Here is a 13675-nt window from a genome sequence, read left to right as displayed (position 1 = left end):
CCTGGCTGAAGAAGGTAAGCAGCCCGCGGCTGGACTGCCCTGCACCTTCCTCCCAGCTCCCTTGCTGCCAAAGCAGCTGTGGCGGGCACCCAGCGCCCCTTGAAGCCAGCAAAGGGTGATGGGAAGGGAAGGAGCAGTTCTCAGGGGCGGTGCAGGAAACGGCTGCCCTCCTTCTCACCCGTGTGCCCTCCAGGTGCCCGAGGTCGTCAGGTGCATCTATGCAAACCTGACGTGCATCAGCACGGGGGAAGGCCGGCGCAGCGTGGACTTGCTGCTTCTCCTGCTTACCCACGTGTACCCCAGCGAGGTGGTCGTCAGCCTGCTCAACTGCTGCCCGCCATGTGACAGGTACAGGCGCCAAGAGCCTTGAGGGCTGGTAGCATGTGGGCAGGCTGCCCAAAGACTCTCTGCTTGCCGCACCCAAGGACAACTGCAGGCTATCCCCAAAGGGCAGGGCTGCCCATGCCCTTTCCAGCCCGGGGCCGTCTGCCCCAGGCGCGCAGCAGCCAGAGCTGACCAAGTCAGCCGCAGAGCCCAGGCGCCAGGCCCCCGGCTGCCCCAGCGGGAACCTCCGCTCCGCTGTCTGCTGCTTGCCCAGGCTGGGCCCAGCGGGCACTCCAAGCGAGGGGGCAGTGGGCAGGCCGGCAGCCTGCAGCCTGCGTGCCCTGGGGCTTGCTCGGGCCACGCAGCTGTGGCCGAGGCAGCCCTGCTGACTGGGCGCTCGGAGCCTGCAGCATCGCCAGCGCCATGTGGGAGGTGATGGTGTGCCTGCCCAGCACTTTGGACAAGGTGTTGAGGAAGCTGCTCAGCATCTTGGAGGACCGAGTGCTGCTCAAGGGGCTCAGAGCTCTCACAGAGGACACCTGCTTCCTGCCCGTGGCTGTGAGTTACTACCGCGTGCACCAGGCCTCTCTGGCCCTCAGGGCTGGGCTAGCGTCTGCAGCGAAGAAGGCATGGCTCTTCTTCCCCCGCCTCCCCACCCCTGCCCCCAAGCGGTGACCTTTCCCGGGGCATGTGGAGTCAGCCCTTTAGGGTCAGCAGCAGGCCTCCACTGCGCCGGCCCCGCAGGGCTGCCAAGAGCTGCTTGGGCCCCAGTGTGCACTGGCGTGCAGCTGTCCTTTGCCCGCACAGCTCTCTCTTTTCCCCCGACCCTGCATCCCCCTGCTGCGCTCTGCAGACTGGCAACGCAGAGCAGGGCTAGGGACGGGGGCAGGGGGCGGCACTGGGACTGGGACTGGGACTGGGCCAGGGGCAGTGTCTGGGCCAGGGGCTGGAGCCACTGTACAGCCTGAGCAGGCTACCGAGCCTCAGACCAGGAGCCCAGGCTGCTGTGCAGGACACATAAGGCATGCCACGCTGACCCCGGAGGGCTCGTCGTGCCCGTCTTAGAAGTGGGAGCGCAGCCCAGAGGGCTGCCGCTGCCGTGGCCGTGGCCGTGGCCGTGGCCGTGGCCATGGCCTGTCAGCCAGGCTGCAGTCTCCAGCTGTGTCTGCTGCACGCTAGGCCAGTGCCTGAGCCTCATCCCTCGCATACGCCAAGGGCTTTGGCACTGCCCCAGCAATGCCTTGGCAGTGAGAGCTGTCTCTGGGTGTTTTCTGCAGGCAACCAAGGCGCTGTACAGGATCCTTCAGCAGCCCACCTGCCAGCAGACGGTAACAGCGCTCTTCCCCCAGCTCTACATGGCACTGCTCCTGCAGATTTCCTTTGCGGCAGTGTCCATGCCCCGGGACATGAGTGCCTGCTGGAGGAAAGGCTGCCCACGGGAGCAGTCTTCTCCAGCCAGCCCCCTCAGGTGCTGCCTCGCCCTTCTCCTGTCTTTCCCCAGGGCCCTCAAGCAGGGCCGTGGCTCTGAGCGTGACTGGCCTTTGCTCCACGTGCAGGTCTGCAGTGCAGGCGCTGAAAGCTCTGCTCCGCTCTGCTGGCTACGAGGAGCAGCTCGTCAGCATCGAGAAGAGGGGCGGCTGGCACCTGCTTCTCCAAGCGGAGACTCTCGCCAGCGGAATCAGTGTGCTGGCCAGGTGAGAGACCCTTTTGGCCCGCACTGCCTCCGCCTGGCTTTGCTGGGGACGCGGCACCCCGCACAAGGCCCTGCCTCGTGCCTGAGAGAGGCTGCCCAGGGCTCTTGGCTGCCGCCGCAGCGCTTGTGACTGAGGGATCAGGCGGGAAGCGGGAGCTCCTTGCTGCTTTGTGGCGCAGCTTTGACAGCTGTGGCTGGAGGAGGCAGCGTAGCGGGCTGTGGGAGACAAGGCAGAAGAGGCTGGGCTGCCTAGCTCCTTAGCAGGGGTGCTTGCTTTGCCCTGCCAGGCAGATGAGGACAAACCCGGTTCACGAGCGTTCCTGGATCTTCCACCGGGTGGAAAGGCTTCTCAGCCAAGGGGACCAACTGCAGGAACTGCCTGCCATGGCTGTCTTTGTTGAGGTAGGTGTGGTGGCAAGTAGTGGCGCTCCGCGATGCCTCTGAACGCTGCAGTCTCTTGGAGGCATGGCCGCGGGGTGGCCAATGGCCAATGGAGCCTGGCCAACCTGGCCTTGGCCCATTTGCTGCTGCGGCCAGGCTTGTCACCCCCGCCACCCCCCCAACATCCGTGCCTCCGTTGGGGCCACCTCTGGCTAGTCACTCGCTCCTGCAAGGCAGGAGAGCAGGGCCCAAGGGAACACGAGGGGGCCAGGCCAGCAAGAGCAAGCAAGGAATGTGTGCTGGGTGCCGTGAGGCTCAGGGCATGAGGGCGTCCCTGGGGGCCCTCCGCAACCACGGCCGCCTCCAGCACAGCCTTGCTCTGCGCCTGGTGCCCTGGCCGGCAGCTGCCGGTGGCAAGCAGGAGCTGCCCGGGCCGCGCAGTGCTGCAGGCTCTGCCACTCTCTCCCTGCTGTGTGTCTTCCAGCTGCTGAGCTGCGAGGAGCTAAAAACCAGCGACTGTTGCGTCCTCTACCTCCTCCAGAGGTATCTGAAGCGTCCCAGCACAGTGATGCGCTCGCTGGTGCTCAGAGGCCTCGTGACGCTGGCCGAGAGAGCGGAGATGGTGAGCATGGGCATGAGCCAGCAGAAGGCATGCTGGCAGCCTGCGGCTGGGCAGCAGGCCGTGGGCAATGCAGTGCTTGGCCTTTGCTGGGAGTCAGGGGCGGTGCTGGTTGCTGCAAGGTGCCTGGCGCAGCCCTTTGTCAGCCCCCGCGGCCTTCAGGGCAGTGTGGCCGTGGGAGAAGAGCGGGCAGCGCAGGCAGCGAGGAGGAGCCTTTGCTGTCCTGGCCTGCTTGCCCGCCGCTGCTCTCGCCCACCCTCCTCAGTGCACCAGCAACTCCTAGTGCCTGCCAGGAGGCTGCTGCAGCACTTCCTGTGCGCCCTGCAGGGAAGCAAGAGAGGAGGCCAGGGCTGAAGCAGCCGAGCAGGTGTGGCCGCCTGGGCTTTCCTGGCTTGCCCCTACAGCAAGGGAACGCTGTGCTTGCTACAGGCCGGGAAGATGCAGGGTCTGCTGCCAGAGGTGCTGGAGGTGGCGCAGGGGGCCGCCGCAGACGTCAGCAGGAAGGCCCTGGTCGTCTGCGGGAAGGTGCTGCGTCAGGCGGACAGGGCGGCGGTGGGCCCCATGGCTGTGCACCTGGCGCAGAAGCTCGTGCCGCTCTTTGAGGAAGTAAGGCTGGTGTGGGAGGCTGGGCTCAGGCCGTGGCCTGGGGGAGCTCGTGCCGCGGCTGGGTGGGTGGAGGTGGGGCTGGGATGGGAAGGCAGGTTGAGGCGCAAAGGCCTCCGAGAGCTGTGCGGAGCCTGGCCGCAGCCTCTTGTGCAAACCGATGGCATTGCCTTCATGGGTGGCAGGGCCACTTTGCCCTGGCTGCAGACGTGGCCGCCGGCTCCGTGGTGCACAAGTGCAGTCCCCAGCAGCTCTCTTCACACGAGGCGCGCCACTGCTGTTGCTCCGGGTGGGCAGGCAGTAGGTGTTGCTGAGGTGCCACCCTCCTGCGTCCTGCCAGGAGTGCAGCCAGGTGCGCGAGCTCTCCATCTGCTGCTTCCAAGAGCTGATGGAGCTTGTGGAGGGCGAGAACAAGCAGCAGCTGAAGAAGGAAGTGCGTCGCTGCCTGCTCCCGCTCTTCTTCCGTGTGCACGACGAGAGCCAGAGCGTGGCCAAGGTAGAGATGTGAAAGGTCGGCAGGGAGGCGGGGAAGGGCATGCTGGCATGAGCTGGGTGGGCCTGCGCCTGAGGGCCAAGGGCTGCTGACAAGTGGGCTGCCTGAAGGTGTGTCACATGGGGCCCCAGCAGTCGGGCCAGCAAGAGCTCCCGTCCTTGCTTGCAGCAGGCCCGCCCCACGGCTTTCAGCCTGCCTCCATGCCCCTTCCTGCTCCGAAAGGTTGGGAGGGCTGGGGTTCCCTTGCAGCCTCGCTCCCTCTCTACAGCCCTCCCCTAGTCAGTGCAGCCCACAGCAAGAGTCCCTGCTGAGCCCGAGCTAAGAGCGCCTGAGGAGCTGGGCCCGGACGTTTCGCAGAGCTGCGCTACCTGCTCCAAGAGGGCTCAGCTGCAGGGTGTGGCCAGCGAGGCCGGGACACAGGACTCCCTAGGGACTTGCCAGCTGTCCGCACAGGTGTCCGAGGCCAGGCTTGGACGCGCAATCCCTGTCGAGCAGTGGTGCCGTCCAGAGAGGCCCCGATGTGTGGGCCAGGCCATGCCCCAGCTGCCTAAGGGCAGCTGCCTTCTGCTCAGCCTGGGAGCACAAGTCCTTCCGCCCAGCTCACCGTGCACTAGGCCAGTGAACTTGGTGGCTGCAGAGGGGCGCAGCACATGCAAGGCCTTGAGAGAGACTGCCCAGCACCGCCAGGCTGGCTCGGGAAGAGTCATGGAAAGGGAGATGCCGTCAGGGCAGGGGACTGGCGTGGCATGCGGGGCTCAAGGCTGTGGCCAGCTGGAGCCTGAGCAGAAAGGAGCGGTGACAGAGCAGCAGGGGAAGGCCAGCATGCTGCTGGGCAATTGCCCCAGGCCATGCTTCTGGCACTGGCCTGGCCTGGTGCCTCTGTCACTCCGTGCCCCACAGTCTCCTGGGCTGCTCGACAGCGGGAGCTAGCTGAGCTGGTGGCTGCTGCGTGCCTCTGCGCTGGGCATGGAGCCCAACTGAGACTCTGCCCCCGCTGCTGCATCTTCCCGCCACGGGCTAGGCAAGGGGCAGAGTGGAGCCAAGCGGAGGGGCACAGCAGACCTTGTCCCCAAGGCCACGGTGTCATCTGCCTGTCTCTGCTGCTGTGCAGGCCTCTTGGGAAGCCCTGGTGGTGGCTGCAGAGTGCCTGAAGTGGGACCAGACCAGCTCCGGGACTGCGCGCAGACAGAGCAGACCTGGAGGACGGGCGAGTGCTTGGTAAGGAGAGCCCCTCAGCACCGGGGCCCAGGCTCCACAAGGCCTGTCCCAACTCGCACAGCTGCCTGTGCGGTGGGCAGCTGTGCCTGTCCCGCCCTGCTCCAGCCCCAGGCCCACAACCCACACCTGTGTCCTGGATGCCTTTCCTCAAGCACCAGTGGGCTCTTCTGCAGGCCCCGCTGCCCGCTCGGACCTCCTGCCAGGAGGAGGTTGCGGAAGGAGAGCCTGACCCAGCTGGGCCTTGGCAGCACACAGGGCTCTCAGCACTCCCAGGGCACGCTCTGCCTGCAGCTCTCGCCAAACCTCGGCCCCAGGCCAGGGCTGCTGCCTGACAGGTGCCAGTGTCCTGGTGTGGAAAGGAAGGGCAGGAGGGTGGTGGGAGGAGGGCTTGGCCCAGCCCTTTGCGGAAGGTCTGTGCCAAGCCGCGGGCTCGTGTGCTCTGTCCAGCTGGCGAGAGGCAGGAGGCAAGTGGAAGAATACCTGCGCCAGAGCATGCCCTACTTGGAGGACTCTCAGGCATCCTTGCGAGAGGTGGCCGTGAGGTTCATAGGTGAGGCGCGCCCGCCGCGCTCCCTCTCTTAGCAGCTTGGTCCCAGGCCTGGCAGCAAGGCCCGGGCACCTTGGGTATGGGCTTGCGGGAGCCGATGATGGGTTGAGGGGAGCCTTGCTCATTCCCACCGCAGCCCTGCCTCGGGCCCTGTGCTTTGTGGGGGAGGCTGAGGCCTGCCAAAGGGGAGGAGGGCACTGGAAGGGCTTGGATAAGCTGTGTCGTGCTGGGGAGGGTCAGCAGTGAAGGCTGGTGTGTGCCTAGGGCTGGCCGGGCGGCGCTTGAAGAGCCCAAGGGAGCAGAAGGTGCGGGAGATCTGCAACGGTGAGTAAGGGCAGCGCTGTGCTGGCCACGGTGGGTGGGGAGGGGGCCAGAGCATGGGCAGTGTGCTCCAGGGCCGTGCCCTGGCACAGGGAAACATTTCAAGGGCAGGGCCATTTGGGGGCATTGCTGAGCAGCAACTTCCAGCTGATGTGGTTGCCCCAGCTGCTCCTTGCTCCCGCTGGGAAGAGCTGGGCAGGGCTGGCGCGCTCTGCAGGCTATGCCTGGGGAGGGGGCGTTCTGTGCGGACAGGTGGGTTTGATGTGTGCTCTGTTGCTTTATGTGGCAGTCCTTCAGCCCTTGGAGAGCGACCTGCAGCCCGCAATCCGTTCCCTGGCCACTCAGACCATCCTCATCCTGAGAACTCCAAGGAAAGAGGCACCCTCCGCGTTCCACCTGCAAGCTCTGCGCTGCTGGCTCCGGAGAGCCCGGGACAGGTGGAGCCGTCCTCTGTGCGGAGGCTCTCCTTGAGCAGAGCGAGCACGACAGTCCCAGTGCCACGCTGCCCTTGGCATGGGCACCAGCAAGGAGGCTGCGGAACAGGCTGGCTCATTCCAGGCGTCTGCTGCAGTTCCGCCCTCAGGCACAGCCTGGCCCCACTCTTCTTTTACACCTGCAGCCCTCTGGGAAGCTTTCCGCAAAGAAGCAGCCGTGTTTCTGCAGCACGCGTGGATGTCTTTTTCTTTGGCAGGCAGAGGCCAAGCGGGAAAGCTGAGGCCCTGAAGGAATCGCACTGGCCCTGAGGGTGGCCTGACGTTCGCTCCTTCCCGCAGCCCGCGGCAGCCTGGAACGTACGGCCACACTGTGTCTTTGGCCTAAAGCACCAGGTGCCCCGCTGGAGCACCAAGGCCAGGCTTGTGCCAAACGCGCCCTCTGCCGAGACACCCCAGGGCAAGAAGAGGCACCCACTGCCTGCAAAGCTTGCATCAGGCATCTCTCTTTGTCCTGGTGTTCTGCTGTGGCCGGCCACCTTGTGCACACGCGGGGCTTGGGCATTTTTGCCCGGGAGGCAGGGGACGAGAGCCGCTGTGGAGAAAGGGAAGAGCTGTGCCAGCGTGCCCTGCAGCCGCTGCGCTGGGCTGCTGGCTGCAGGCTCGGTGCCCCTGGGGGCTTGGGTGGCTCTGGCCTGCTCTGCAGCTGTGCCGCGGGGCTGCCGCTGCTGCGGGGAGTGTGCTGAGCTGCTTTCAAGGCAGGAGCGATGTCCCCCCCTTTCCCCTTTCCCCCTCTGCACCAACCTGACCAGGGTTCAGCTTCCCACGCAAGGCGAGTGGAGCCCTGCACGCAGCCCAAGTCTGAACACGTGCACACCTGGGAGCACGCAGGCCTGACCCAGAGAGGGAGGGAGCAGGCCCCTGCTGGCCTCTCGGGGCAGGTGGGTGAGCCAGACCTCGAGCTGACCAGCAGTTTCCAGGCTTGTGACGCCACGTGCCCCGAGGGAAGCCGTCTGCGTTGGGGCTACTCTCTGAATTGCCACTCCAGGTCGGTCTCTCTCTCTCTCCTCGGCCAGCCTGGGCTCTCAGTCTCTCAGTGCACAAACCAGAACGGCACGCTGAGAGTGCCAGGGGTCGTCGCTGTAGAGCAGCAGCACGGCACTGGCAGGCAGCGGCAGACTGCATCTCAGTTGCCTGCTTTTGCCATGCCTCGTGGCCCTTTGCTCTCGCTGCTGAAACAAGGCAGTCCCATTGCCACCTCGCTTTCTTGGTTGCTGCCTTTCCCGTCTTGTCCCATGTAGTGCTCGCTGACCTGGCTGAAGGCACAGAGTGCACTCTCGGCAAGTTTGCTGCTGACGCTAAAGTGGGGGGAGCGGCTGAGAGCCCAGAAGGCTGTGCTGGCCTTGAGAGGGGCGCGGAGAGGCTGGCCAGTTGGGTGGAGAGGAACCTGCTGAAGTTCACCAAAGGCAAGGGCAGGGTCCTGCACCTAGGGAGGAAGAAGCCCATGGAGCAGGAGAGGCTGGGGGTTGCCCTGCTGCAAAGCAGCTCTGCAGCGCAGCACCTGGGTGTGCTGGTGGACAACAAGTGAAGCAGGGGGCAGCAAGGGGCCCTTGTGGCCAAGGCGGCGCATGGGATCGTGGGGTGCATTAGGCAGAGTGTTGCCAGCAGGTGGAGGGAGGGGCTCCTCCCCTGCGCTCAGCCCTGGGCAGGCCTCCTCTGAGAGGAGTAGTGTCCCCCATTGTGGGCTCGCCAGGACAAGAGACGTGTCCCTACTGGAGAGAGTCCAGCGGAGGGCTACGAAGGTGACGAGGGGACTGGAGCATGTCTCCTGTGAAGCAAGGCTGAGAGAGCTGGGCCTGTTTATGCTGGAGAAGAGAAGACTGAGAGGCGGTCTGACCAACGTGTCCAAGTATCTGAAGGGAGGCTGTGCAGAGGATGGGGCCAGACTCTTGTCCGTGGTGGCCAGCGACAGGACAAGAGGCAACAGACACAAAGTGGAACACGGGAAGTTCCGTCTGAACCTGAGGGAAAACTTGTTGACCGTGAGGGTGAGAGAGCAGTGGCACGGGTTGCCCAGAGAGGTAGTGGAGTCTCCTTTGCTGGAGAGATTCAAAACCCGGCCGGACGTGGTCGTGGGCAATGTGCTGAGGATGAGCCGGCTTGAGCAGGGGGGGTTGGACTAGGTGATCTCCAGAGGTCCCTTCCAACCTCCACCCTTGTGTGATTCTGTGTTCTGTGATTTCTGTGATTCTGGGCGCTTGCACGTGGGCCATGTGTCCGAGGCCTTTGCAGCAACTGGCAGCCACAGCTGCGCCCACCAGCAGGTCCTGGAGGGGTTGTGCTGGGCAGACAAGAGCAGCTGCACCAGCCCGGGACCTCGCAAGGACCAGCAGGCTGCCCAAGCCTCCAAGGCTGCCATCTCCTCAGCAGCAAGCTGCTCCCACACAGCACACGCACGTTGCCAAGGTGCCAAGTGCAGCCTGCATTCCCTCCGGTGCGGGCAGAGGTTCAAGAACTGCTGTGCAGAGCAGAGGGAGGCTTGGCCGTGGCTTTGTCCGGCTCGGACCCACCCCCAGAGGTTTACTGCTTCTGCAAGACAGGTGTGCCAGGAAAGGGCCAGGAGGCTGAGGAGGGGGGCTTGGACTTCTGCTTTGCTCCCCGAAGATGGGAGGAGATGTTGGCAGGGGGGCTGCGGGGCAAAGTGCCGGGCCGGGCCGCAGCGGGGCCTTGGTGCCCCACCCGCCTCTGTGACACGGCCGCGGCCCTGGGGGCGCCGCGGCGGCCGGGGCCCCGGCCCCGCAGTCTCCAGGAGGACAGGGACGGCCCCGGCTGGCAGCGGGCCCAGCTGCTGGAGAAGCAGCCGGAGCGCAGCCCCGGCGTCCCCGGAGGCGGCCAGGCCCTCGGCGGGGCCCACGTCTTGGCGCGCAGGCTCCCCGTCCGCCAGGCAGGCAAGAGAGACGCGGCTGGGGCTCGGCAGCTCCGCGGGGCCCTGGCGGGCCCTCGGCCGCGGCGGGCTGGCCCAGGGGCTGCCGCCCGGCACAGCTGGGGCCGGCGCCCGGCCCCGCCGCTGCCCGGCGGCCCGCCAGCCCCAGCGCCAGCACCCGCCAGGGACCCTGCCCGGCAGGAGGCCCCCGCCTTGCCCCGCGCTGCTGGGCCCGCTCCCTCGGCCTCGCAGCCTCGGCCTGCGGGCAGCGCACGCCCAGGGCCCAGGCCTGAGCGCGCCTTCCCCCCGGGCCCAGCCCCCAGCGCCTCTCCTCCTTCCCGCAGCATGGCCGACGCAGCCGCCGGCTGCCCCGCGGCGCTCTGGCAGCAGCCTCTCGGCCCGGGCAGCCCCTCGCTGGCCGGCCAGCAGCAGCAGGCGCAGCACAGCGCTGCCCAGCCGAGCAGCTCTGCGCCAGAGCCCTGCCCGCTCGGCCCATCGCGGCACCCAGGTGAGTGAGCCGGCCCGGCTGCGCTGGCCAGGCCGAGCGGCGCCGAGCCTCTCGCCGCCGCCTCTGCCACGGCCCCGGCTCTCCGGCCGCCTGCCTCCGCCGCCCCTGGCAGCAGGCCTCTGCCCGCGCGCAGCCTCCTCTCCTCTCCTCTCGCCGGCCTCCACCTACAGCTCTGCCTCCTCTCTGCCTTTCCTCCACCCAGGCTCTTCTGCCTGCCGCCACCTGCACCGGCCAGCAGAGCAGAAGGAAGCTCTGCAGACCACGCACTCACTGAAGGTACCGACAGCACTGCCCTCTGCTCCGTGCCTCCACCTCTCGCCTCTCGCCTCTCGCCTCTCGCCTCCTGCCGTGCTCGCCCGTGCCACCCTGCAGGGCTGCTGTGCGAGCAGAGCTGCTCCCCTCCAGCCACCCCACCCCATCCTGGCATCACCGCCCGTGCCTTTCCCACCCTCCGCCTCCCTTCCCCTTCCTTTGGCCTGCGCCACGTGCAGCAGCTCTGCAGCTCTCAGGCCTCCCCCCGGCCGCTGCACTGCAACGGCTGCCCTCCCCAGGCCGCACAAACTCCACTCGCTGGCCTGTGCCTGGGAGCCACCCCAACAGCACTGCCACAACCCTGCCTTCTCCTTGCAGACCCCGAGTGCTCTGGACGACCTGCTGCAGAGGCTGGTGCTTGATCCTCTCCCCTCCGGCCTCCTGGAGCTGCAGAGCATCTTGCAGGTCTGCCTTTTACAAGGGGAAAGCCCTGGAGGGGCCCCCTGCCCCTCCTGGGCAACATCCTCTCCTGCCCCCAAACCTTCTCCTTGCCCCAAAGCCCTGCGAGGACTTTGACCCTTCTTCCTAAGCGCCCCCCGGCCCCCCGACCTGGCCCCTGGCCCCTGGCCCCAGCACTGTCCTCTCAGGGCCTCCCCCTCGCTCCAGCTTTCCTCCCCACCGCTCAGCAAGGCACACTCTAACGGGGACCTGCGCAGCCTGCAAGGGCAGCCCGGCCCTGAAACTCTCTTCCTCTACAGCCTTCCCCATGGGCTGTAGCACAGCTTTGCCACTGCAAGCCCCTAGCGAGCTTTCTGCCCCAAAGTCCGCTCGCTGCTCCTGCAGAGGGGTCTGAAGGCCCCTGGGGCATTCTGCAGTGACAGTGGCCTCTGGCTCCCTGCCTGGAGCCAGCCGCAGCCGCTCCGTCTGAGGGATTGGAGAGCGAGGCTGGGGGGGCCTCGAGGGGCAGGAAGGCCCTTAGGAAATGTGCGCCCCTTGCCAGGAGGCCTTGGCGGGCATACTAGCTCAACGCTGCCAGAGCCTTAGCAGAGCTGCGGCTCCTGGAGCAGCTGTCGGGTCCCAGGGCAGAGCGCTGCTTTTCTTCTCCCAGGTCCTGCTGCCCTTCACAGAGTCCCCGAGAGCAGCAGAGCGCGAGAGGGCGTTGAGGGCCATTGCCCGGCTGAGCAAGTCCCTCGTCAGCTCTTCCTCGCTGCAGGTAAGGAGCCTCAGGTGCAGGCAAGCCCCCGGCACCCACCGCGCCACACCTTGCCCGTCTCCCAGGTGCGGGCTCCCTCAGGGGCAAGCCTGGACACAGGGTAGGGCACTCAGCACGGCTCTGTCGCCAAGAGACCGTCCTTGCCCTGTCTCGGTAGGCTTCTGTCTTGAGGCCCCCTGCTCTCCGCAGCCGCCAGGCCTGCCCTGGCAGCATGATGTGAGCCCGCGCCTGGCGGCCCTTGCTGCCTTGGCTGCTGCCCAGCCGCTGCGGGGCTCAGGGCCTGCAGGGCCCTCTGGCCCGTCCCCTTGCCTGCTGCCCCCTCCCCACGCACTGCCACGGCCCCAGCCCAGCAGCCCCCACTTACAGGCTGCTGCCGCACAGGCGCTTCCTTCCCGTGCCATGGGGTGCAGGGCAGGGGAGCTGCAGGTTGAGGCAGAGCCTCCCGGAAGGACAGGCCAGGAGAGGAGGCTGGGGGAGGTGGTGTGGCTGCAGAGATGGGCAGTGCAGCCTGAGGAGGAAGAGGCACTCCCCGGGTCCCGGGAGGGGAGAGCGGTGGCAGTGAGGGAGCGGGATGGAGGCAGGACCGAGGGCTGCATGCCCGTTTAGGCACCTAAGTGCCACATGCTCAAAGTGACAAGAACTGGCAAGGCAGCCCGTGCCTGCAGAGCAGGCAAAGGTGGCAGGGAGAGCAGGGCAGGAGGCAGAAGGAGCACAGGGGATGCTGCGTGGCATGCTGCCCCTCCTGGGGCCAGCTGTGCCATTTATGCATGCGGCTGGCGCTAAGTCAGCTTCGCTGCAGCCTTTGCAGGGAGGCAGCCTCGTCGTCCCCTTGCCGTGGCTGCTGTGCAGGGTCAGGGGCTGCTCAGGCAGAGGCCAGGTTGCCCCTTGGCGGGGCAGAAGAGCTTGCAGTAGGCAGAGCAGGCTGGCCTGGGCCAGCCCCTGCCACAGCCTTTGCATGCGGGCTGCGAGCAGGGTCTGGCCCCAGCTGCCTCACCTTAGCCCTGCTGCCACCACTTCCTGCCTCCGCCAGCTCTGCGACCCCTGCCAAGGAGTCAGTGACGACCCTGCCCTCTTGGCAACGGAGGACTTCCGCATCCTGGGCAAGCTGGTGGGGCATCTCCTGCTGTGCTACGCTGTCCAGGAGCAGGGCATCCGCTGGAGGGCTGCGGACGCTCTCCACCTCCTCTACACGTTTGCCCGGCAGCGCAAGAGTAAGAGAAAGCGCGGTGCTTTGCCTCCTTGCAGGCACACACGGCTGTCCAGGCCCTTCCTCGCCTCCCTGGGCCTCATCCTCTCACTGCTCGCTCACTCCCACCTTCAAGCCTTTTGCAGCCGCTGGGCAAGCCTGCTGCCAAAGGTGCTCTGGCCTACTCACTGCTCTCTGTGTTCCCTCCTGTCTAGGCAGGAAGGTGCCAGAAGATAAGCCAGAGCAGGCCCAGCTCCCAAGGCAGAGGGAAGCTGAGCACATGGGCTTCTGGCTTGCTTTCACCACCAGCCCCAGCCAGCTGACCACGGTAAGGAGCTCCTGCCTTGCCGCCACTCTTGTCCGTGCCATGAGCAGCAGAGCGGGGGGAGCAAACGGGTTTGGCCTCAGCGGGGCTCCAGTGGCCTCCCTCTGCCTGGGGAGAGGCTTCCCCCTGGCGCTGAGCCAGCAAGATCTGAAGGCTGCGCTCCAGGGTCAGCGCAGCCGCTCCAGCCCGCCTGCACACCAGGCAGCTCGGGCTCTGTCTAGCGCCACTGCCCTGGGGCCCTCTTCCCAACTCTGCGGCCTGCTCCTGAGAGCCCTCTTCCGTCCCATCCTCCACAGGACACTCTCTGCAGCCCCTGCTTCCAGCTTTGCAGCCAGCTGCCCGCACTGGCCCTGCTCCACAGCTGCTCTCACTGCTGAGCTCCGCAGCGCCGCCAGGGCGCTCCGTGTGACACGTCTTCCCTGCCCTCCTTCCTCCCACAGATGTTTGGGCCATACCTCGAGCCCTCGGAGAGGACAGACATCATCCTCACAGCCATTGAGGCCCTGAGAGACGGCAGCACGCACGACATGCAGGCGGCTAGCAGCGTGCTGGATGTGCTCCTCATGGAGCCTGCCTCCTGGCTGAAGAAGGTAAGCAGCCCGCGGCTGGACTGCCCTGCACCTTCCTCCCAGCTCCCT

Source organism: Struthio camelus, chromosome Z (genome assembly GCF_040807025.1).
Source record: "Struthio camelus isolate bStrCam1 chromosome Z, bStrCam1.hap1, whole genome shotgun sequence".
Classification (NCBI taxonomy): Eukaryota; Metazoa; Chordata; class Aves; order Struthioniformes; family Struthionidae; genus Struthio; species Struthio camelus.
The sequence above is the reverse complement of the archived record's forward strand: the minus strand, read 5'-3'. Positions refer to the sequence as shown.